Source organism: Puntigrus tetrazona, chromosome 3 (genome assembly GCF_018831695.1).
Source record: "Puntigrus tetrazona isolate hp1 chromosome 3, ASM1883169v1, whole genome shotgun sequence".
Taxonomy (NCBI): Eukaryota; Metazoa; Chordata; class Actinopteri; order Cypriniformes; family Cyprinidae; genus Puntigrus; species Puntigrus tetrazona.
In genome coordinates this window covers 24303583-24329474 of record NC_056701.1, presented here as the reverse complement: position 1 = coordinate 24329474, position 25892 = coordinate 24303583, and the positions used below count along the sequence as shown (strand labels likewise).

At 38.4% G+C, this 25892-nt stretch overlaps 1 pseudogene; it reads right to left on the bottom strand.

Annotated features, from left to right (window-relative positions):
• Positions 1 to 25892, bottom strand: part of LOC122342041 — a 46839-nt pseudogene that overhangs the window by 5677 nt on the left and 15270 nt on the right.

The following is a 25892-nucleotide window of genomic DNA, read 5'->3' as shown; positions in this document are numbered from 1 at the left end:
TATTTGTGGGAAGTAACTATACACTCTTGATAACTTCATTCAATTTGTGTATGCTTATACTTGCTAAAGGGCTTATGAAGATTGTTTTAAGTTGATTTAAATTATGGCCTGGTTTCACAGACAGGGCTTAGGTTAAGATAGGATTATGCCATAGTTCAATTAGGACATTAGTTATAGTTAAAGTTATTTTATAAACATGCTGGTGTGCATCTTAAGACAAAACAAAGTGACAGTTTTAAGATCAGTCATTGCAATTGTGATTAAAAAAGTTTCTTTATGAAACAGCACTATTTTGAATTTCTTTTTCCAGTTTTCATTTAAGCCTCATTGAATTTTCATCAGTTTTTAAAGATGAGTAATTTAATCAACAACAACTAATTATTCAATATCAGCTCAAAAAATTGTCATATCATTCCTCGAGTCACCTTCAAAAACAAAATAAACAAAATAATCAAAATAATAAAGCTGCTATGATTTTTACAAATAATTTTTGTGCTTACATAATGTTTGTATGTCTTTGTATGTCTATCGTATCTGCTTATATCTTTTGTGTTTTTATTATTATTATTATTTTTAAATACTTTTATAGCTATTTACTCTTAGAGCATTTCAGCAGTTCTGTCATTTATTTCTCTAAACATATTTAAGTTAACAAAAGTTGATATAAACTCAATTAAACGTGTTTAAACAAATGAAAATGAACGAGACTCCAGTAAGTCTGAAGAGAGTCAGTGAGCAACGTGAGCAAATTTGGATTGAATTTTCATGTCTTAGCATGAATTATTGTACTCATATTGTACTCAAATGACAAAAACTTTAATCTGCTGTGGTCTGACATGCCATCCATCCGACATTAGTTTAAAACACTGTTGTTAAACGTTTAAAATTTGTATGAATGCTGCATATGAACATTTGCATTTAAAAAAATATATTTCACACAGCAGGGGAGTTGAGATGCACAAGTGAAGACAACAAACTGATAAAAATAATGTAAATAAACTCTCGAAACGTTCCTAAAATACACAAACAGATGTCTAAATGTTAGATTGCAACAGTTTCCACTTTTTGTTCTACGCAACATTAAAAACCTGCTATATCATGGTGATAATAACATAGAATAAAAAGCTATGCACAGTACAATGAGACTACGTTAAAGCGCCTGTTTAATCTGCCGAGTTAAACCCTCTTTTGCATGAGGCCACACGGCACAGGCCAGCAAAGCCATCCGTCTCCAAAACTCCATTAGATCGGCTGAATGGGATGAGACCACTTTTCTTCTCCCGTCATGACAATGTGAAGAGAAAGAGCTAGAAGGTGAGGGATTTCTCTCCTGATTGAGAGTGGGAAGAGAAATGAATTTAAAAAGAGGAAGAGGCCCACAGATTTGCCAGGTGTCCCGCTGGTTTTCAGTGTCCGGGGCCAGTGTGCTGGAACACGAGCGCACGCACGGTACACAAGCAGGCCTCTAATCTAATTAGTGCGCCTGATTAGCACACTGAAGCTCCTGCGAGCTCCCCGCTGGGACGCCCTACGCCCAGACGCTTACGCCGGGGCACTGACTGCTGCTCCGCCGTGCGTGTGTGTGTGTGGGGCAATGCTAAGGAGCTCCGCACGCACACACACACACACACACACACACACACGTTCTTTTGATTCATTGTCATTCTCCCCCCACCCAAGAGTAGGAGAATGCGCCCTTTCAGGCCGCTGTCTCCGTAGTGACGGCAAACAAAAGCGGATCAATGGGGAGTATTTCTTTCTCGCCTCGCCTCTGTGTCTGTCTCATCCATCCAGCGCTGGGCAGATTTAAACTTTTGGGCGACGGAGAGCTGGATGCCACAGCTCTACCCGTTAATGTCCTGTGGGTTTTGATATGAGCATTCGCTGCCATTGCAATAACCTTTGTCCGGCATCTTTGTTATATAAGTCGTATTGTGTTTTCCTAATATACATTTTTGTGGAAACTGTGATGCAAAAATATAGGGTAACTTTTGGATCAGTTCCTTAGAACACATCAGAACGTAACACTTTAAAATAGGGTTCAGTTTGTTAACCGTATTTAACTTCGCATTAACATTAACTAACATTGCGCAGTTTTCTACGGTAGGCTGTTTATTCTTTGTTACCCGTTGTTAGCTGGGGTCCATTAAATACAGCTGTTTAGATACAACTATTGATTTTATTAACGCCAAAATTAATTAATAAGATTGTATTTTTAGCCCTATCTTGCAGCAGTTCGTACATATTTCCCGAGGTCGCTAACTCTGCACAAATTTTTTTATTTATTAATTTTACTTATTTATTTCAGGCAGCTTTTTTTTTTACAGCATGGAATAATCATATAAATATTTTTCCGGATGGATAATGTGACACAGAAGATGATGCCGGAATAATTAAAATTAAAAAAAAAGTATTTTTACTGTCGTTTTAAGCTCCGATTTAAATGCGCAGAAAAATAAAAACCATGGGGTCTCTCTGACACGTAGGGGGCCATTAGCCCTTTCATACTCCCCACCCGACCAGATTTATACTGCAGTCGGCTCAGTCAGTGTTACCCGTCCTACATAACCCCAACATGATGAACGACTTCCCTACGAGAACAACCTCCGAGTATGAACACTTGTGGCTAAGAGTGAAAAACGAATGAAACTTAATATCACGGCCTGAACGATAGCGGCTACAGATGACCAGCAATGTCATTAATAGCTCCTTCTCCCGCTTTCTCTGCTAGATTTTATTGTTCTGCTAGTCTGAGCGGTTTCCGAATCGACCGGTGGATATTATCTGTATTAATATTATCAGCTTCGCCCCGGGGCATGCCTAAAAAATGTTTTGGAAAGCAGAGAGGGATTGTAAATGAGTCATCTCAAGTAATGAGCAGCAAGAGATGTTAATATAGATAAGGTGCTACTGATTAATGAGGAAATTGCACTTCAGATGGCCTGCGTGCGTGGGATAAATTGGACACCTGTGCATCTAGAACTTTAATTCTCTTTGCAGCGGTTTTCTTCGCAAAGTCACATTTCGGCGTGCGCTAAATGCACCCTATACGCCCGTGTCTGAAAATCTGGAAAGTTTTATCGAAGCCTCGAAATAAATAAAGTTGCCTCTCACCATTTTTAGGTTAAATGGGCAAACGAGCACGTTAAAAACTTTGCACAGATGTTTTTTGCTTCAATCCAGCGAAGATCAAGATGCTCTTTGGATCATTTTTCAAATCATTTTTGCTCGCAGGCTTTGTTGATCATTTGTACCAATTCATACGAATCGACAAATCGTAAAACACCTACGATTTAGCAAAAACTGTAGGAGTTTGTATGAGTGAGCTCGCATTTAATCTGTAAAGAGATCGGGCTGGAAAATCATGTTCATTTTTAATTTCACTTTAAACTGCTCATTTTAATTGTTATGCTAATCATACGGAACGTTATTGAAATAAATGGGGAAATGGTACTCAATTTAAAAATATATATGTATTTCTCGTGGTCTGAAGACTTTTAGAGCTCATTGTAATGTACTTTAAGCAACAGGCAAGCAATATTTTCCATATTAATCTGGAATTGAGCCAAAAACAGGCAGCGATGTAATTTAAAACCTAATTTTTGGTTTCCAGAAGAACCTTTCAGTGAACAGTTCTTAAAAGAACAAATGTTCTTAGAGCGAAGAACATCTAAACAAGCTTTTGAGTAACAGATAAATACATAACAGATGCCAATACAGAACCTGTATTTTTACACACTATGTTCAGTTATATTTTTTCCTGTTTAGAAACATTGCTTATGTTAGAAACTTCATTGTCTTTTTGTTCTTTCTCTCTGGCGGTGTTTCGAGCAGAGTCGGTTGGGTTCTCGCTCTTGGACGCCGCACATCTCAGATGTGTTTCCAGACTTGAGGCCAGTCAGGGATGAGTTTATGATATCACACTGTGAAATCAAACATCTTTCTCTCCACTCTGCAGACAGCCAGAGGACCTGCGCGCAGTCGAACACAGATTCTGCTTCTGACGCATTTGCATTTATACTGCACCCTGACAGTAAAGAACTACAACACGTGTACTTTACATGTGCACTTTCATTTCATAAATACAGTTATCAAAGAATTAATTACATTTAAAAGCCTATTTATCATAGAATGATGAAAAAAATGCCACGGATTCCTCCAAAAATATGAAGCGGCACAAGTGCTTTCCTAATTAATAATAATAATAATAATAAATGTTTCTTGAGCAGCAAATATAACAATGACTTCTGAAGGATTATGTGATACAGGACAATGAAGTAATGATACCGAAAATTCAGCTTTGCATAAAATTAAATTTTAACTTAGTTCTTTTAAATTGTAATAATATTTCACAATATTACTGTTTTGATTTTTAATTTTAATTGGTGAGCATTATTCGGTTATTTAGTTAAATTCATGAAACTGCAAAGATTTTTTTTTTTTTATAATAATTTTCTAATATGTTTCTCATATGTGGTATTCATTTCTCAAAGAAGACGATAAAAACCTGCGTGGAGCACATTTTTAAGAATCCGGCTATCTGCTGTCCCACTTCTAACCTTAAAACCCATAACTGCATTCTTGAAGTCCGTTATTATATTAACTATATTAGTATTTAAACCTGTGAAATCTCTCTTTCAACAGGAACCAGCTGTCCCCTTTGTCCTCTAGATGCTGCGAGGCACTTTGAGCGTGTCCATCTGGAGAAACCTGCTGGGTTCACACGCTTTGATGCTATAACATAAACCTTTAGCCTCTGAATAAGCTGTCAGCACTACGAGAGAGGGGCACACATAAAGAGAGATAGAAAAGACGTAGGAGAGGAAGACGTCTAGTGACGTGAAGTGAAAAGGAAGCAGGCGTTTCTCAATAGGAGCTACTTACCGAAATCTTTTTTGCAGTATTTTTTCATGGTGACCTTCATCTTGCCCTTGGGAGTCTTACAGTGGGAGTCGCAGTCTGAGGAAGATAACAGACAGACAGCTTGTGAAATCTGCGTGAAATTACAAAAGGGGGTTTGGCAGATGTGGAGGAGGAAAACCTGAGGTGGCAAAAATGGCATTTTTTAAAATATATTTGCATTGGAACATGCATTTTTTGCATTGGAACATTTATCAAACCTCAAACCTCTGAGATCAAAGGAGACTACTTAAAATGCATAGACATGTCAGCTGTCACTCTATATTTCCCAAAAATATGTTTTAGTGAGACGATATTTAAATGTTTTATGATCAAAGCACTGTAGTTTTTATCGTAAGGCAAAATATACAATGAGAGGTTAACAAATAAACATTTCGGTTACACTTTGTTTAGGTTACTTGCTTGTAATAGTGCATGATTTATTATTATTATAATAGCAAGTACACCTTAAAATAACGTTAACAACATTTCTCAAATGCCTGTTATATCATATTTGTATCATAAACTCATGGTGATTTTTCAACAAAAAATATAATCAATAAACCAATGTTGCTTTTGTCCAGCAGCCGTTTGTTTTAAAATATTACAAACAATATAAAAGTTATTAAAAGCATGAAGATTTAAAAGACATGAGAAACATGACGGTGATGGTTCACTTATTGAGTGCCTGATTTTTTTCTTTAGATGAACACAAGCAAAGATTTTGAGTCTGTATAATGCAGGACCTCTACAGAAACCACACGAAGTGAACACGACAGTCAAGTTTAATATAGTAGTATTTCTGATCTTCTTACATATGCCTCTGTTTCTTAACAGAGGTTGTATTCACATTTTCACTGTAGTTTTAAGTGTCACTTTTGGATACCTTCCCAAACTTACGTCATACAAAGAGAGATGGTTTAGACCTTAGTTTGTGTTTATCAGATAAATGAAAGTCCTTTGATTGTTATAGCTGCACTTGATATGTGTTTGTTTGCTTTCTCCCTTTAACCAAACTTCTGTATGTCTGTCAGAAATAATTTGATATTTTTAATACCTGAGCATGAATTTAAAGTTGTACTTTTACGCAAGTATGATTTTGTCCAGATACGTTTAATTGACTTTTACTGAGTTTCTTCGCTTTCACTTAAGTAAAATGTTTGGGTACTTTTTACACTTCTGGTAACCCATGAACAATAGGTTTTGAGCCCAATTTTTGCTCACACTGATAACTGAGAGGCCTTAGAAATGTGCATATCATAGGATTTAGGGTAATCAAAAATGGACGACATACAAAGTGGACAACATATATCACAAAATATCAAACCACGTGACATTTAAAAAGAGGTTTATGCAACAATCAATGTCCTGCTCGCAAAGCAAACTCTGGGACTAATTCAAAATAACAGCAAAAGCATAATTTCTTTGCGGATTCCACTTGTTTGGCATTATATTGTCTAATGCAATAACACTGACTCACTTTTAGGTGTGACTCAAGTGTCCAGATGGTTTTAAGGCCGCTGCTTCATTCGCACGCGTTAAAGAGAGTCACGTTAGACCTAATTAAGACTTAATGGCTATTTAATCATTTAATCTTTTCTTCACTTCACCCAGTCATTTTCTCACCCTAATTATCAGCGCCTCCCCATATCCCCCCACTTACTCAGCGATGTCAGGGCAGGGGGGGTTCACAGGTCATTCAAACTTCATTCAGACGCAGAACACCCCCGTCACAATGCCCACAATAGCCAACCCTCATTTAACCGCTGCTTTCCACGTATAAACCATGATTTATAGCTCTAGCGCTCAGCGGATCTATTCGACACCGCCGTGGAGATTTCAAGTTAGCCCGCGGGAGCTCCTTCAACGCCAGCCACCTTCTGGACCCAAACCAGAGCGCTGTCTCGGCTCTCCCGACGCAAACCGAAACCCGAGAGCCCCTCGTAGCTCGCAGCTACTTTAACGCAATAACCGCGCGATTTCTGGCCCGCTGGAAGAGATGGGAGCGAGAAGACCTTTCAGCTTTCGCCTGAATATGGACAAACTTCATTATTTTCTCCGGCCTCTGTCCAATCCACCCTTTTCATGTCCCTTTATATTCCGTCTGAATGCGGTTACCTGGGCAACGGCGAAGCAGAAGAGAACCACCAACCCGAATGAAAAAAAAAAAAAGTTTGAAGGGGAAAGAAAAAGGGGGTTGAGGGCTAGAAGAGCGAGATGTCTGGCAGCTTTGGGGGTGTGTGGTAACACAAAAAGGTGGTGCGCAGAATTAGGATGTGAAGGACCGTTGGGGGGAGAGCTGGAGGCAAGGAGTGAGAAAAAGTGGCGTCCCAAAAAGTAAATGATTCTGGCGAGTCCATATCAGCCACGCCTGATTTCCATGTAAATGCATGAACGGAGGACGGGACGGCTTTTGTGTGGCGACGGCCTTGTCCGCCTCATCCTGCCTCTCTTTGATAAGGCTGGGCGGACACTAGGCAAGCGGCACAATGCCTGACGCTGCCCCTTACACCCACGTCCCTCCATAATGGACGTCCCCTGCGGAGGGACAAATGTCTGCTTAATAGAGTCCCTGAAGCACAACTGTGCTGCTCCTCTAACACCGGACTGTCCTCACAGTAAACTACAGCAGGGGGTTAAACTTAGTGCCGTCAAAAGATTCATCGCAAATTTTCAACACTCATATATTATGTAAATAGGACAGTTTACTTCGGATGTGATTATTCGTGATTAATCGCTTGACAGCACTACTTACTGTGAAATAGGCTTTGGCGCCTTTTTATGATAAAATATATCATTTAAATATTAATAATTCAAATTTTTAACATATTCTACGTGAAACTTATTCTTTTCCAAAGTTTGCAGCCAGAATGTTTTTGAAAGTCTCAAGCCTGCATTTTTTTGGTCACACTGTGATGGCAAATGTCGAAAACAGTTGCTTAAGGGTTTTTTGATGACTATAAAGTTTAAAATAGCATTTTTTTGAAACAGAAAATACATTGAAATTTTTTAAAAATATATTTTTAGACAATTTTAATTTATATAATTTATTTATTTTAATTTATTTATAAATTTAGTCAATTTATATATATATATATATATATATATATATATATATATATATATATATATATATATATATATATATATATATATATATATATTTAAATTTGTATGTAACATTTTAAAAAGTTAATGTGGGAAAAACAACTGACTCGACACAAGCCAGACCCAAAATCATGTCTCCCAGATGCAGAATAACTGCCACAGATGTACATATGAAATTATTGTTTAATAATAATTATTGCTCAAACAAAATTGGGACCGGATTGCCGCAGACCATATTAGAACGTGCATGTCACAATGGCCACCACAACTGCGCTAACCGGGAAATGTAATTGCTCTTAGTGAAAGATCCGAGCGCTGATAGAAGCCAGAAAGCGTTCAGCAGCTGAGTTTGGCTCCATGGGACGGCTGCACGTCACAGGCGTTACTCCCACAGCGCAGACAGTGATCGGGCAGTCTGGGTAATTGAGTATGAATGAAAGTACAAGGGTGTGTTCTCCCTCACGGCACAGCACTGCGAGAGTGTGACGGGAAAGCAAACGCATTCAAATGAAGCATGTAATCAGATTAGGGTCCCAGCCAGTTTCGATGCTGACTGAGACAGAGCGAGCGGAGAAGGAAAGCCATGGCTCATGTTGATATCCTCCTGATTAAGAAAACCTCACGCTGATCCACCGCTGCATTTTTATGGCTCTGTTTTGGCAATGCTGTAAAATCGGCGTGCTGGTGGGGTTTATCGTGTGATATTGACACAGGTGGCAAATAAATACATAAATGTGCATGAAAGATTGATTAGATTTGTTTTGGCATGACATGAGAGACAAACTAACACAGAGACTTTGTTTCCTGTGACATTATACTAACAACTGGAAGTCCAATTACTATATTCCTATTTAATAATATTTTACATTTAAATTCCAGTTTGTTTCTTTTCTTTAGGTATTAAACATGTATTTATTTATTGTTTTTCTTTTTTCCACTTTCCACTTTTGACAGATATTTTTTGGTAGATATTTAGACCCTGTGAATTTTAGAATTTATACTATTAATTATGAAACGTTGAATTAGTGCATTTGCTTTTTTTTTTGTACTAACATTGTTTTGTGTTGGTTTTCATGAGGACACAAAATGTGATTTTTTGCACGTGAACTAGCAGCATTAAGGGCCGTCTGCTTAATATCTTTATTTTGATGGGTCCATGACATACCACATACTGACTATCGGAAACTTTTCAAGCATATGTCGAGTATGTGTTATTCTGCTAACCCTAAACCTACCCTTACGGTCTACTCTGAGAGTTAGCAGACATGTAAGTGGACTATCGTAATAAAGTGTAACCGAATGTTTGAATCACATCGCAAAAAATCACAAGCAAAATGCTAATTTGTCTTTGCAATATCTCCCCATATAGAGCTGCACATACGCCTCACTGAGCGAATGTGAAGCTCCTGAAAGGTTTTCTTTTCTTCTCACCTGTGGGCTCTTCTGAACTGCTGTAGGTGGCTGTGGGTGCAGCAACAGGAATCTCTGCAACAAACAGTCAAGAACAAACGATCAAAACCTCACGGACGAACTGCTTTCAACGAACACATCTGCATTTACATCAGGTTTATTACGCGAAGATGTGGCAGTGTCCGGTTTTAATGGCTTTCCGCCTGCGCCCTTCTTTTAGGCGCTCTGCTGTCAGATATACGCCGATGGGGGACGGGGGCTTGTTAAAATGCGCGGTTGGCAAAAAGTGTGATGTCGCAAAAAATTTAATATCAGGCTATTAAAACAAAAGCACGTCGTATCACGAAATATACGAGAAACCGAATATTTTCCACTCAATTGCCGGGGCTCATTCATTCTCTCCAGGTTTAACAGCACATTTGTTACCTACCCTGAGAAATTAAGGGAAATCTGGTTTCTCGGGGATCGGGGGTTTCGTTTGTCTACGCGAATTCTTGCCAAGCGAATCTGAATGGCTTCGTGTGTACAGTCGCTTTTGTCAGCGCTCCAGATAAATCTTTATTTCCATGTCATCGGTTACTGCATAATAGAAGCGGTTCACATTAATAGGCGAGCATTGTATTGCGCTCCCAGCCAGTATCTTATCGAGAAATGCCAGCTGCCGTGTGGGCCTGTCCTTAATCGCCACAGAGACGTCTGCTGCCTTGTTGATACTGCCAATAAACATATCACCCATCATGCCCCTGGAGCAGGCTGCGAGATTTATGAGTTGAAAGGCCGTCAGCGAGGTTCAGGGCAGACTAGGTCATGTCAGCCAGGGCTTTATGGTCTGTTTGACTTAGCGGAGGGCAATCAGCAAATGTCCATCCAAGGAAATAATGGAACAGGGGACCGATACGGAAATTAAATGGGCCGGGGCCATGAAATCATGAATAATAATAGGTGTTTATGCAGAATTTCTTGGGAGTGTTATTATTGATGTCTCTGTGGGTGGTAATGGGTCAACGAGTCATGCTGGACCACCTCATTTAGCTCAAGAATGATTTTTGAATAACAGATTATTATTTGCGCTTTTGTATCAACCATTTTGTGTCGCTGTGTTATTTATTTAGAGGTCACCCTCATTTTTCAAGAGGCAGAGGAGGGTATTCAGTGTGCGTCAGTACCGTTTTCGGACTAATGTGTCTGAAAATGGCTTTTTGTTTAGTTGTGGTAAGTGTTTTTATTAGTATTTTCATGTTTGATTGTATAGTAGGAGGTGTAGCATTTATTCTGTGGTACTCTGATAGATATGAATAAATATTTTAGACAAAAATACACTTATTATTTTTAACCACAACCAAGAAATACAAAGGTGTTTTACTTAGAATGAGGAATTAAGGTTTTAAGAATTAAGGATTGCACAAATTAGGACAGAAAATATTGATTTGGCTAATAATTATTCACCAGCAGTGGCTTATATTTTTATAAGTTTCATCAGGCAGTTGTATATTGTGTATTGTATATGTCTATTGGACTATTGTATATTTATGCGGGCTTTCTTATTTCTTGTTGATTATAATTTAACATACACACCTGTCCAAAAGTTCGGAGTTAGTAAGATTTGTAATTTTTTCCCCTTTTCTTTTATTCTCTTATGCTCACCCAGGATGCATTTATCTGATCAAAAATAAAACAGTATAATATTATGAACAATTTTTTCCGATTCAAACTGTTTAAAATGCAATTTGGTACTGTGATGCAAAGCTGTATTTTCAGCACTATTTAATGTGACATGATCTTCAGAAATCATTATTAATATTTTTGTGAAAAGCATGATATTTTTTCAGAATTTTTCAGACAACATTGAAATATGTATAATTTGTAACATCATGAATGTCTTTATTGTGACTTTTATCGAATATAATGCATCCCGCTAAACAAAAAGTATTGATTAAAATAAATAAATCTCACTGACCCCAATCAGAAGTGCAATTAAATTACTAATTTTAAAACACCAAGAATTTACACACAATCCTTAATAAAGAGAAAAAGAAGCCAGGTGAGTCTTACTGATGCAGGGGGCGATGGGTGATCTGCTTTGCTGGTATCCTTTAGCGCAGCGGTTGCAGGTGATGCCAGTCACGCCATCTTTACACGGGCACTGTCCGGTCGTCTGGTTACAGGTCTTACCAGCTGCACCAACCGGATGACAATCACAGGCTGAAGAGAAAACACAAAACCAAAGGTTACTACTTCAGTGCTGTAATCCCTAGATCTAGTTACTGAGCAAGTATACAGGATACCGATTCAGTTGCTGCTCTGTTTAAATCAGACTCGGCTTTTAAGTTTAAAACAAATGGCATGCGTTAGAGAATCAGACTACACAAGTCGACATGTATGTTGTTGATTCAATAACCAGATTGTTTTGATTTACAGCGAACCAGCTAATAGGAGGTTTCACAGATCACTGACTTTATTACGTCGCATGCACAATGCAGACTACAAACTGATCAAATATCATTTCTTTTGCTGTGGCGGTGAAGATTTCGCAGCAGGTTAGTGCAAAGTTATGCACCTTAAAGTGATATTAAAGGGTTAGTTCAATCCAGAATGAAAATTCTATCATTAATTACTAACCTTCATTCAACTTCAGAACACAAATGAAGATATTTTTGGTGAATTCTGAGAGCCATCTGACCCTGTTCACTACTTTTCTAGACCTGGATCATTTCTAGTTGTGTTTTTATATATGGGGGGATCTAAGATAGCTCTTAGATTTCATCAAAAATGTCTTAATTTGTCTTCTGAAGATCAACAAAGGTCGTACAGCCAACTTGAGGGTGAGTAATTAATGACAGAATTTTCATTTTGGGGTGAACTAACTCTTTAAGTCTGGAACTTTACTTTGTCATATCACAAACTGGAAACTTCTGTTTGAAATTAGTTTGTGGAGTTTCAAGAATAGTTATTGCCTGTGTGTGTGTGTGTGTGTGTGTGTGTGTGTGTGTGTGTGTGTGTGTGTGTGTGTGTGTGTGTGTGTGTGTGTGTGTGTGTGTGTGTGTGTGTGTGTGTGTGTGTGTGTGTGTGTGTGTGTGTGTGTGTGTGTGAGTGCAAACAGTGCCTGGGTCCTGTCCAGACTACTTCCACGTGAGGGTGTAAGTCTATATGGAAATAAAGGATTCCCGCTGTATGGAAGCAACAGATACCTGGCGTGTGTCTGCGTGTGTTAATTCTTCTCGTCATCCGACATAGCGCTGTCATATGTGGAGGCCACGCACCGTCTGATCAAGTTTCAAACGTAAAGTCATTTGGCCAAGCGTAACCCTTGCAAAAAAAGGCTGAATAACGTTCCTCTTAATGACGGAACGGCGCAGCATTTTCAAAGGTGCTCTGGCTGAGCTGTTAGTCGGGACGATCACACGTTAAAATGTGAGAACTTCTTTGTGCGCCGCGCTGCCAAACGTTTACCATAAAGCTGCTTGTTTGAAGTCTCAACTCAACTCTTCCCTTCAGCCATTTTTATGATGCCAGGGATTCATTTGGAAATTATATGAATATGTGGTCTAGCCGCAGTAAGAGCTCAAAGCTCTTGGGACTAAAAAAGTTGATGAATATTAGAAGTCACTTCTTGAATTAATAACAAAGGCAATTGTTTGTCTCAGATTTATTTTTTCCCCTGAGAAGCTGAACACTAGTCATTGCTCCAGTTAATCATTTGCCATTTTTCGTTTCTGTCTGCAAGTTTTATGTAGCCTCATAAGTAACTGATTAGTAACATACTGTAGGTATTAACTTTTCATAGTGTACCACACAAATAGCTGTCTGTCTGCTTGTCCATTTATTTGTCTGTCTGACTATCAACCCATCTGTCCGCTCTGTCCGCTTGTTCATCTGTCTGTCTGCCCGTTCATCTGTCCGCCTGTCCATCCGTCGCCTGTCTGTCTGTCCATCTGTTTGTCCATCTGTCTGTCTGTCCATCTGTCTGTCCATCTGTCTGTCCGCCTGTCTGTCTGTCTGTCTGTCCATCTGTCTGTCTGCCAGTCTGTCTGTCAGCCTGTCTGTCCATCTGTCTGTATGTCTGTTTGTTTATCTGTCTGTCCATCTGTCTGTCTGTCCGTTTATTCATCTGTCTGTCCGCCTGTCTGTCTGTCCATCTGTCTGTCTGTCCGCTTGTTCATTTGTCTGTCTGTCTGTCCGTTTGTTCATCTGTCTGTCTCTCCGTCTGTCTATCTGTTTGTCTATCTGTCCATCTATCCATTTGTTCATCTGTCTGTCTGTCTGTCTGTCCATCTGTCTGTTTGTTTATCTGTCTGTCCGTCTGTCTGTCTGTCTGTCTGTCTGTCCATCCGCCTTTCTGTGTTTTTCTGTCCATCTATTTTTTTGTCTGGGCTCCATCTATCCATTTATGTATGTAATTGTCTGTCTGTTTATCCATTCATCTATGTTTCTGTCTACCTATTCACCTATCTGTTTGTAAGGCCTGTAAACCTTTTTTTTATTTCTAACAAATTCAGATCTAGCTAACATTTCAACTTCAGAGACTATTTGACGTCAGAAAACTGGCCGTAGAAGGCATTTCTCAAAAAACATTTTGGAATGCAAAGGCAGGTAAAATATATATAGCATATCAGTAAATCATTTGCACTGATACTTCAGCTGGCTAATACACGGCAGAAGGTTTGTAGATATGATGCTTTGAGAACAGAAAACTATTTTGATAACAGATGTTTTAATTGGATTGGTTGCGCTATTTCCTCTTATGATGATTTAGCTGATGTTAAAAAAATGCTACACAAAGTGGTGGGATGCTTTGAATTTCAATGCCCACTTAACATTCGGTAAAAAGCAGCTACAGTTCTGCACTTGAGCCACCCACCAACCAGCCCACTGCCTGCTGAATTACGACACCACTCTTACGCCTTCACAGACGACCCTACAACTCTACAGCACATAATCTAAACCAGAGCTACTAATAATTCAGCAGTAGTAAGAAGAGATGCTGGGGAAATGAGTGTGGAGCAATGCGGCATGGACTGTAAGTTCTCATGGCTGTTGAAAACCCCTCTCCATGTTTAAAGGAACAGTTCACCCAAAAATGTAAATTCTGTCATCATTTGTTCACACTTATGCCGTTACAAATATGACTTTTTCTTCAGTTTAGTTTTTTTTTCCAGACCACACATTTCCATGCAATTACAGTGAATAAGGACTAAGCTTTTTAGGCTTTAAAAAGGATGCAAAAGCACAATAATAGGAGTCCAAATTACATAAACTATATTCTATATATGCAGTCATAATAATAATAATAACCCTGCAGAGGGAAATCAGTAAAATTGGATCAAAAAAGATTAGTCTGATTCGTGAGCTATACATTTAGACCTGTTTTGTGAAATCAAATGGTTCATTGAAAAGATCAGACTCATATAAATGATTTGTTTATAAATCAGATAAGACAGTCTGCTACTTTCTTTAAAAAGTTGCCTTAGATTGGATTTTTACTTCTATTAAGTTAACTTTTTAATGACATATTTTTAGAATAATAAAAATACAGCAAACAAGCCATTATGCTACATAGCAGCTAATGTGCTTCCTGCTCAACATTCAAATATATGACTAAAGCTTGCTGTAGAGGTTGTAGTGGGCTTCAAAAGCCCTCCACCTTCCCTAGCTCCACCTGTATAGATCCGCTACGGGGTGATCATGAATACTATTGGTTTAATGCACATGTGTTATATGTGTGCAGCAGTTTTTCTTACTCTCAGCAGCATGTTTGCCAAGACCTAACGCATTAACATGCTAACCCCTCCAAAACTTATCACAATAGAAATGTATTTAATTAAATTGCAGCCTTTGCAATCTGATAATCACACTAAGTCGTACAGCGATATTGGGTTTATTTGGATTAATCAAACAATGATATATGGGTGAATAAATAATGAGAGGATTTTTTTATATTTTTAGAGGAACTATTACTTTAAGTGCAAAGGTGAGAGAAAGAAATTGCACCGTTCTTGTGGGTGACGTGGTATTTACACTACAATCAATGAGGCATGAAGTTGTTAATCTACAATATATAGCATGAGGTGTTCCAGACTGCCACTGACAACGGATCTGGTTTGGGGTCTGATTTGTCTTAGTAGGTGCTCTGTCACCTTATTTACAAGTGATATTCGTTTCTTTTCCAAACGACCCCCTGTAGTATTTTCAAAAGCTGGCACAGTGTTGCGTTTCCTGTCCAAAGCAAGCGCAATGAGATGGTTGGCTGACATGAACAATAAATACGGCAGTCGGCTAGATGACGTCGCAATGTTGAGGAGTTCGTCACCTGAGACGAGTGAAGCAATCATCTTGACAAAGGTGACTGGAATTCCTCAGCATTTCCCAAACAAGCTTCGACTGTACCGCCATTAACTGTATGTTAAGGCTACTTTTGTAAAACTAGAAATGCTTGGCCTCCCAGCATCCCATATATAGCCTGAGTAAATGTTTTGGCTGGCAGAGGAAAGCTGTTGAAACCCTCCCCTGAATCAGATGCATTCCTCATGCGATAATACACAGCAATGTCAATGAAACTTGGGCAGTGTTTGCCATCCATCACATCTGCGCTTTGGAACATGACAGTGCGCAAAAAATGAAGCTGCCCCGGTGATTGGGTTAGCAGCCTCTCATATCAATTATGCTGCGGTTTGTTGTAGCTTTCAGTCCGTCAAACCTCCGGGTCTGCGAGAGTCAGATGAGAATACAAGTTATCTTGGCTTGAAGGTGGGAAGTATGCAATTGCACAGAATGTTTTGTGAGTGAATGGAGTATGGGAACACGGGGGAATGACATTGTGAAATTCATCTGCGAACCAACAGTGGATAAAATTCATGCGTTTAAAACTTGAGAGCCGTCTCAGTAGGTGTTATTTCAGATGGCTGTGTAAGACATAATGTTTCATGTTTTCTAAGAAAAGCATTATATATGCATTTAACGGCAAACTTCTTTCAGCTGTACGCTAATCTTTAAGAAATGTTTCTCCCTTCATGCCCACAATCAGGCTCTGTTAGAAAACACAGTGAGTGGCAAGAGACTTATTTGAAACGTTCTAGCGAAGTGCATGCGAGATTTGACTCACAATTCATTCAAACCGATATTGCATCAATAAAATTATTTTTATAGACTAATGTCATTTTGGAAATTCTGAGATTATAACCCAATTCGGTTACACCTATTAGTCGCTTATTAACATGCATGTTACTAATGTAACCCATTTATTTGTGCTAATCAGGCAAATTAAGAATTTATTAAGGGAAAAGTTGTGGTTAATAGTTAACAAGCGTTACCTATTCTAAAGTGTTACCCACATTTCTGTTTTTTCTGCCACAGAATAAAAACTAAAACAGTACTTAAATACTTTTTCATCTTACTTTTATCAGACTTTGGTTCTCAGAACATTGAGTTTATTTTGTAATTCCGAATGTATATATCTCACAATTTGTATATATTTGTATATATCTCTCTTTTTATGTCTTGTTTTTTTGAACAAGCTAGACTGAGCAATTGAGATACCTTTGTGCGATTGAGTTTACATCTCATAATTCTTTTGTTTTTCTCACAACTGTGAGATATAAACTCTGAATTGAAAGGGGGAAAGGCATAACTGTGAGATAAAACCAATTACCTTTTTATTTTTTTATCCAGAAGAGGAATGAATTTTTATGTTCGCTAGTGAAAATGCAATTTCTTCACATCAGGAGTGTTCTTTACAGTGCTTTTAAAATGCTGCCTACATAGCCAGCTCACAAAGTTTCTGAGCAGGGCCTTACAGACCGTCTGACCTCTAAGTGTGAACGCGAGGTCTCTCAGGTCTGGAACATGTGCATAATCTTGGGTGCCTTTACATTTATTTTTCTTTTCATGGGTGAGTGAATAATTGGCTTGTTTCACTATTATTGTTAATATTCTCTGTTGTCCCAAATTCCAAGGCAATCCTACTTGTCCTGTATTCATTTTCCAGGAAAACCCTTTGTATAAATACTATCTTATTCTAATCTCCTTCAGCTCAAACCCATTAGATTTATCTTAATGAAGCAATTAAAAAAACATCCAATATAAAAGAACCTGGGACATATTTCAAAACATTTTGTGGATTTGAAGGACCTTTTTAATGCAAACCAAACCTACCATGTTTAAGCATTTATTATGTTATGTTTTACATATTTCAAAATGATTTATAGTCATAAATTACATCATTTCTTTTGCATCAAAGATCTCACACTGACTTAATAATTGCTCTCAGTTGGTTTGCCCAATTTTGCTTGTCCAGTAGTTATAAAATATCTTGTTCAAGTTAATTGTTACATATGGTTCGTTTACAATATGGATTCTTGGTATCACTTAGGGACCAAACATCACTATTAAGTTGCTTATCAGCATGCCTATTATTAACATATTGGCTGTTTGCTAGTATTTCTAAGTCAAATATACTACCATATTAGGAGTTTATTGAGGCAAAGTCGTAGTTAATGTTTTGTTAATAGCAAGAATTGAACCCTAAAATAGTTTGCCTGTAGATTCTCAATAAGACAAAGTCAGCAAACTGTCTCTCGGGAAGGAAACATCCTACAAATCAAAGCAAAGCTAATATTTACAGTTCCTAGTTCCTGCTCTTGTAACTTGGAAATATTGATTCCCTGTGATCATTTGTGTGCGATGTTGTTAGTCACACTGGATAAAAGCATCTGCTAATTGATCAAATGCAAATGTATGTTTTCATAAATACACACAGACCTTAATAACCACAACCATTAACAAACTCGCAACAGCCCCGTAATTACCACATCATTTATTCATGCTGTTCAAAGACTGAAACTCTCAATCTGCAGCGCTGAGATTTTCTCTTTTAGTTATTTTAGGTGAGTTGGGACAACATTTTGGGCGATATTGTTCATCTAACGTGTATTTTTTTCTGCAGTAGTTGATATTTTGTTTGCTCACCTTTGCAGGCGCGTCTGTGCGAGATGGCCTTGGTCATGTCTCTGTAGTAGCCCTCTTTACAGTAGTGGCAGTGCCGTCCGGCTGTGTTGTGTCTGCAGTTGAGACAGACTCCTCCGCTCCTGCGGCCCGACAGCTTATACAGCTCCATGTTAAAGCGGCAGCGGCGGGCATGTAGGTTACAGTGACAGGCTTTGGGAGAGACGGACATAGGGAAGACAAAATGAGAGAGCTGTTTAGCACCAGCTGCTGAATACTCAGAAACACATGATCATGTCTGTCTATATTCATTTTTACATATTCCATTTGAGAGCTTTAAAGATATAATACATAAAAAATAAAAAGGTGCTGAACTACACTCAGCTGACAAAAATATTAGTTTTCCATAACTAATTCTCTCAACTCATAAATAAATTAACTTTTGTGACGTAAAAAGCTGTGAGTTTGTAATAAATCCATCTATAGGATGTTTTTAACTTAAAACCATTACTTCCAACTAAAATATGAGTCCGTGATATTGCTTCTTCAGTGAAAAAGTCGTCTTGTTTGAATAAGAAGAGAAATATGCATACAGCGAACTTTGTTTACAAGCCAAAACGGTGCCTTAGTGATGGATGTGTTTCTTACAAACTTTAAGTTTCTGGCTTTGCAAGATGTTCATTGATGGAATGAGTCCATGTGCATTATTGTTATCAGCTGTTTAGACTCTCATTCTGACGGCACCCATTCACTGCAGAGCATCCACTGGTGAGCAAGCGGTGCAATGTTAAACAGCTATACCCTGTATGGACTGAGGGTGAACTACTCCTTTAATTGTCAGAAAACTGTCCCAGTAAAGGGCAAACGACTAAGAGATCACATTCCCACCTTTTTACAAGTGCTTATCTGTAAAATACCCACGACGCACATATTCACCCTCGCAGAGTATCATATATTTCAGTGAACAACCATACAATTGCTTTATTGCCGCAGTATAGTATTCTTTGGGGCCGGTCGCTCCAGGCAATGTAAAAACTAAATCTGATGCGATGTGAACTGATTTAGGTGGTGTTTTCTGTCCCCTGGTGATCACAGAGGAGAAGCCAGAATCATTGAGACGTTTGACTAGCATCCTGAGAGAGCTTTATTATTTTAATGACATCACTGCATCTCTGGGCTCCCATCCATTTACAGCATTTCATTAAAAGACAACGACTCGCTCCAGATCCCGAGCTCTCTCACACACACCTGCTCATGGCTTTGACCTCTGACCTCTGACCTCTCCTGGCCCGATCATCCATCTATCTGTCTGTCTGTCTTGTTATATCGCTCTATAGTTCCATCCATCTGTCCTGGAATACACCGCGTGATTTTTGCCCCAATTGTCCCCCAGTTTTACAGTCTGAATAAGTTTCTTCCAGTTCAGGAAAGTCTGCAGACGAAAGCTGACATATTTATCCACAGACTTTGATTTCTATCCAGTCGAGAGGTTATCAAACGTATTTAAACTCTCCTAGCAACAAGATGCACGTTTCGATCAGAACAACTTTAAAGTCTGGTAAGCGTATGATCCTCGGCCGTGTAGTTTTCTCGGTCACTGTTTACAGAGTCAGATGATACGTTTTAGAAATCTGTTCAGATTATAGCATATTCCAGCCTTTACCCGTTATATCGTTCATTGTTCACTCCATGCCTGATATCTAACCATACAATAACCGTAACAACCTTAACAATAAAAGAGAACAAATCACAAAAGAGAAACAGCATTTCTTCTTCTACACAAATCCTTCAACCACTCTCGCACCGGCTGAGGAGTCTAGATGTTAGTGACTAAATAGGGACACGGACTGTCACTCACACATACACAGGAAGGAAGTGTTAAGCAGCTGTTTTATTCTGCAGACACCTACAACACTTCAACCACTTGGCGCAGTGATGATAACACACCAGGCCACGATAATCTCTCAGTCTTCTACACACTATCTTCCACGCTACTTCTGACAGACACACAACTTTGACTTTCTGAAAGCAACAATGCGTTCGGTTTTGAGTTAAGTGATAAAGTACAGTTACACAAAACAACTGAATATTATAATAACACTCTAGAATCGAAATGCACCCGCTTTTTTTATTCTTTCCTCAGTCCTCTAAAAAGAACAAGCATGTTTTTCCATAATATTATCCTAATTCATTACGATTAAATTTTTTTATTTTATCGTCCGCAATTCTGCCCTCTCACTCAGCAGCTCTGCATTCGTGTAAAGTTAAAAACGTCCCTTTGGCTCTTACCCCGCTCTCTTCTGATAGTATCACAATATCATTAACGCCAAAGTCGGTCGATGATTCATTATCGGTTGCCTAAACTAGTCGGGAACGTAAAAAAGTCTGGTGAATATTGTCATTCATCCAGGCTCGTCGTGGAAAGCGCACCAAGCTACTTTTTGCATGTGAAAGACATCCAGCCAAGCATGGCTCCATTATTCAGATCGGCTCCTCTCACTACGGAAGCCTTGCAGGGTTTTTGGGTGAGTGACTGGTAATCCTCAGAGAAGGAAGAGGTGTAGAAATGGGCCGAATTATCAGGCTAAACTGAGATGGCGTAAACATGGTTAAATGAACTGAATCCTGCCATTAACGTCAACGCTGAGTGCTTCCAAATGGGGCATGTGGACCAAAGAGGGCGGATAAATCTGTAAAAAGATGGGCCATCGGTGCTCACATACTTTTAACAGGTGTCCAGAATACACACACACACACACACACACACGTATATTACATATACATAACAGTATACAGACTGCTTTCAGAGCTTGCACTACTGGTCATTTCCACAGCGTGTTTTTTCCATGTAATGGAAAGTAACAAATCTTCCAGGAGAGTGACTGTGTAATAATTAATCTCAGTTATCTATCTGCAGTGCTTCTGATGGCCTTAGATAAATGCAAGCTTATAGGAAAAGAAGACTCATTCATGAGTCACTTGTAATCTAAGTGAGGTGACGAATACGCTCATCGATATGATAAATTGTCATTTGTGAGTTGAGAATAAATATGTAAGTGGAAAGGAGTGGACGCACAGTATGCGCTGTACTTTAGTCTCTTGCTTTAGTCATTCTGTCAGGAATAATAGCTAACAGAACTGTATGAAAACATAATTTGAGTCGCTACCAGCTATGTGATTCGATTTTCAGCTTTTAAGGTCAAAGTATAGGCTTGTTCAGCCAAAGAGAAACGCATACTATGTACATTTGAGTGACAGCAGGTAACAGGTAAGATATATTAATGTTTTTTTTGATGTCTGAGATGAATCAAATGTTTACCTCACGAGTCCCGTCTCTTTCACTCTCGTATGTAGTGCTGGAGTGTTTGGATCATTCTAGTCCATCGATTCACCTGAACAAATCTTCCTCTCATAGTTTGTCATTCCAGTGAATCAGCGAAACAATCCTCTTTCTTGCATAGAAAGCACTGAAATTTTATTGCATTTTATTCAGATGAAAATCACTTATGTAAAATTATTACTATGTTTTTTGTAAATCATGGCGCATTTATTGTTTTAATATAAATTTGCCTATTCAACGGCCTATTCAACCGTAACCTAATTGACTTAAATCGCTCAAAACCAGCTCTGATTAAATTGTCAAATACGTGATTAGTTTCTTAATATCCTAATTCCTTAAGGAACTCTTTTTCTATGACACGGAATGAAAAAGTTAAAACCACTTTAAATTATTTCATTTTAACAGCACTGCATTACAGTTTCAGAAAGCGCTCTATTTAAACCGCGTTTGCTTCTTCTCATTTTAAAATCTTTCCTCTCCCGCGTGGCCATCTGGAAAGGCCTGTGTTCGCCTGAGAGTGCTGTGATGTAATGACGGGTGAGAATTAAGGGGGCGTTTCCGTTATGGGCCCTGCTCTGTAATCGTTTGCCAGCACCAATTAGCAGGGCAATCGGACCTCCCTGCTTTTTTGTTTGTGTAACTGCTTGCCACTGTTGCCTAGAGAAAGTGATATACAGCGTCTCAACAAATACGATCAGACCAAATAAAACCGCAGTGTGCCCTTTACTAGCTAAAGACAGCAAAGAGCTTTTCTTCCACTAACTGGCTGTGAAATTGCTATTGCATTCATCACAAATCGGCATAACGTTGCACATTTGGGGGCAGACGTTCTTGTGACCTTTGAAACGGCATCATCATTAAGCCCGTTGAAGTATTATTGGATTACAGGATTATAAATGCACAGTTAAACAGCTTACTACTTCATTTAATGTGATGTTTAGTGATGTGAAAAGTCAGTATGTCTATGTGTGTGTGTGTGTGTGTGTGTGTGTGTGTGTGTGTGTGTGTGTAAGCAATGCATAATAAAGGAGAAATGTTAATTACATATAATTAATATGAGTACAAACACAAATGAGTAACACTTTACAAAAAGGTTCCTTAGTTAAGATCTACAGCATTTATCGATCTTAGTTGATATTTCAGCATATACGAATGCATTATTAAAATAAGAAGTTGTGTTTATTAATATTAATTAATGCATTGTAAACTAACGTGAACAAACAATGAACAACTGTTTTTTTTATTAACTAACATAATTAGTTCATTGTTCTGATATAATAAATATTTGTCTTTGTCATTGTCTTTGTTTGTTATTGTTATTTAATATATCAACTAATGTTAACAAATGACACATGCATATATGTATATATGTACACTTTATATTGTTTTTTATATTAATCGCATTATATAATGTAATTTCTCACACACTAAAACTTGCATTTTACACTTGTTCGTGCTAATTGGGCCTCATAAAGGTGTTGTGAATCTTGGGACATCTCAAACACTCAAATGCAAATAAATTATTTGACTCCAAGGGACTGTAAAATTGTATAATTATAATTAATGTCCGGGTCTCCATTTCTTTTATGAATAAATATCACTAGCACACCATGCCAATGATAACAACATGTAATGGATAATAATACATAATAGCCAGAATATCTCTGGCCATTTCTCCCGTTTAGAGAGCTGGATTGGGCCCAGGTTATTCCATAAGGAACCCGGCTGGTACCGTTACTACTCTCCTCGCTCGGAGGGCAGCGGTCCAGCTCTTCTCAGAAACGTAACTTGTTTCTCATGGCCTGGGTATCTTCATGTCACACTCTATTGACTCCTCGTAGAACCCCTGCGCCGTCTTATTAAACTTCCAGGAGGCTTTCCGAATCAAAATGGCAGCGCGTATACGAGTCCTTACAGCAAGCGTGATTTGTCTGCTTGGGCGGCGACGCTGGAAAAATTGGCCCATAAAATTTCCAATTAAATCACTGGCTGACACATTTGTCCTGCTAATATTTCAGGGCTTCTGAGCAATTTATGAAAACAAACAAAATAGATGGGATGTCGGCGTGTTCTGTTAGGAGCGCATGTTTCCTTCGGAATATAATGGCGGCAGAGACGTGCCAGGATGAAACTCATCGCACCTCGCTGACTTATTGCATCAGCCAATCACCGCGCGGCTTGTTAGTCATTTGATTTATCTCTGAGCTTTGCCTGTTTGTTTTCCTAAACGTAACACACCCATTGAGTAACCGGTGATTAATTTGCAGCGCTTTCATTTTTTTTTCTTTACATGTTCAGTGCTAAGAGTGTGAGAGCAGCTGTAAATCTCTCAAGCAAGAACCTGCCAGCAGAGATGCAGCAAGACCGGCCTTAAGACTCTTCAGATGCTTTTCCAGTTCAAATGAAAACATCCTGTCACGCTGAAACTTACATCAAGGGACATGGAAATTTAGCTGGATCCGTAACCGAGGTTTAATGGCTCTAATTGGACTTCTAGTGGTGTTCCTGCAGCTTAACTAGTATAGCATGACTCTAGCTCTTGATTACTGAACTGTGTCAAAATGATTGTATGATGATTATGACTTGATTTATCTTTAATATATCTAATTATCTAAATCTAATTATTAAATCATGTGTATTTTTACATTTTTATTTTGGAGTTTATATGCTTTAGACGTGTTAAAATATATTTCAATGAATTTTCTCCTTTTCAGTTTATTTACTTTTTTTTTTATTGATGCTTCAAAAAACAAAAAGCATGCAGAGCTTGAATAAAAGTGTCTGTATTTTTAAACATTTATTCATTTAGCTGATGCTTGATACGCTGTGTATATAAAAATCTATTCATTACAGTTGTAGCTCTGGACAGTACTTATGACTATGCTTTTATTAATATATTATGATTGATTTTAAGCGGTTTTACTATGATAAAACCATTATTAATTTTGGGAAGTGTTGTGATGTCCAATGTAAAGAAATTAAACAGGCTGTAGCATTTGTACTGCAAAAAGGGGACCAAAAGAAGATATTGAAATTAAATGTTAATATTAAACAAAGATTGTCCTGATAAGTGTAATAGCAATTATCAGCTCTTACCAAGAATTTGTAATAATGTAAAATACATGTTTTATATACATATTATATATATATATATATATATATATATATATATATATATATATATATATATATATATATAGTCACTTTTTCTAGGTCTAGGTCAGTTCTAGGTTGAAATAGGTCTCCCAAAATAAAGTTAAAATGTAAATAAAACTAATCTGAAATCTAACTGAAATCCTTCTCAATGGCAACTACTCACTGTTTGTGAGACTGTGACTGCAATTTTCTATTTAAATTTATGCATTTGGCTTTTATTGCACATGCATACATATTTTATCTGTAAAAATGTGCTTCCTGGAATTGAACCCATGACTTTGGCATTTTTGGTACCATCTTACGATCCAGCATAAACATAGTTTTAGACAATGACAGCATTTACTGTAAGCTTTGGCTTTAACGTCCTCAGGTTTCTCACAGTTGTGTAAATTTTGGTAAGTTTTCAAAGACCGTTCCACTGTGTATTTACTGTACTGCTCTGGGTAAACACTCAGTAAACTTCAATAAAGTATCTCGTGTTGTCTCAGAGTTGAAAGCGGAAGACGAGTGGAATCGGTGGAATCCTAGATCGGAGCCCGCTCACAAGATAAAGACGTTTGCTGCAGCGCTGGACACCAGACGCTGAAGAATTTGGCAGGGCTGGATAGGCTTCCCTACGGAACATAAATCAGTTTGAAAGAGGGGGACCACAATGCGAGCGCTTCCCATCGTTTTGGCATTCCTTCTGTTTTTCAAGCCTAAGTAAATCATCCTCACGACAGGCCCGGGCTGCAGATGTGTGGCCCATCGGTTCCACCGCAGCAGGAGTCTGGGGTCCAAATCCCAAATGATCCGTAAATAGGAATCTCCCTAGGATCGCGCCGTGATGTGGCATGGGACGGACGGATTGTGCTTTTCCACTGCAGGTGTCGTCACTCTGGTCTCATTGTCTCTCACCAGCGGAGATTTACAGCCCTTGAACGGCGCTAAGAAGCCTCATTGACGCCGTGTTACTGGAATGCAGCTCCACGCTGAGGGAAGGCCTCCGTGATGTGCTTCACAAGGTGTACGGTTGATGAGGGCGATTGCAAGGCAATGCTCC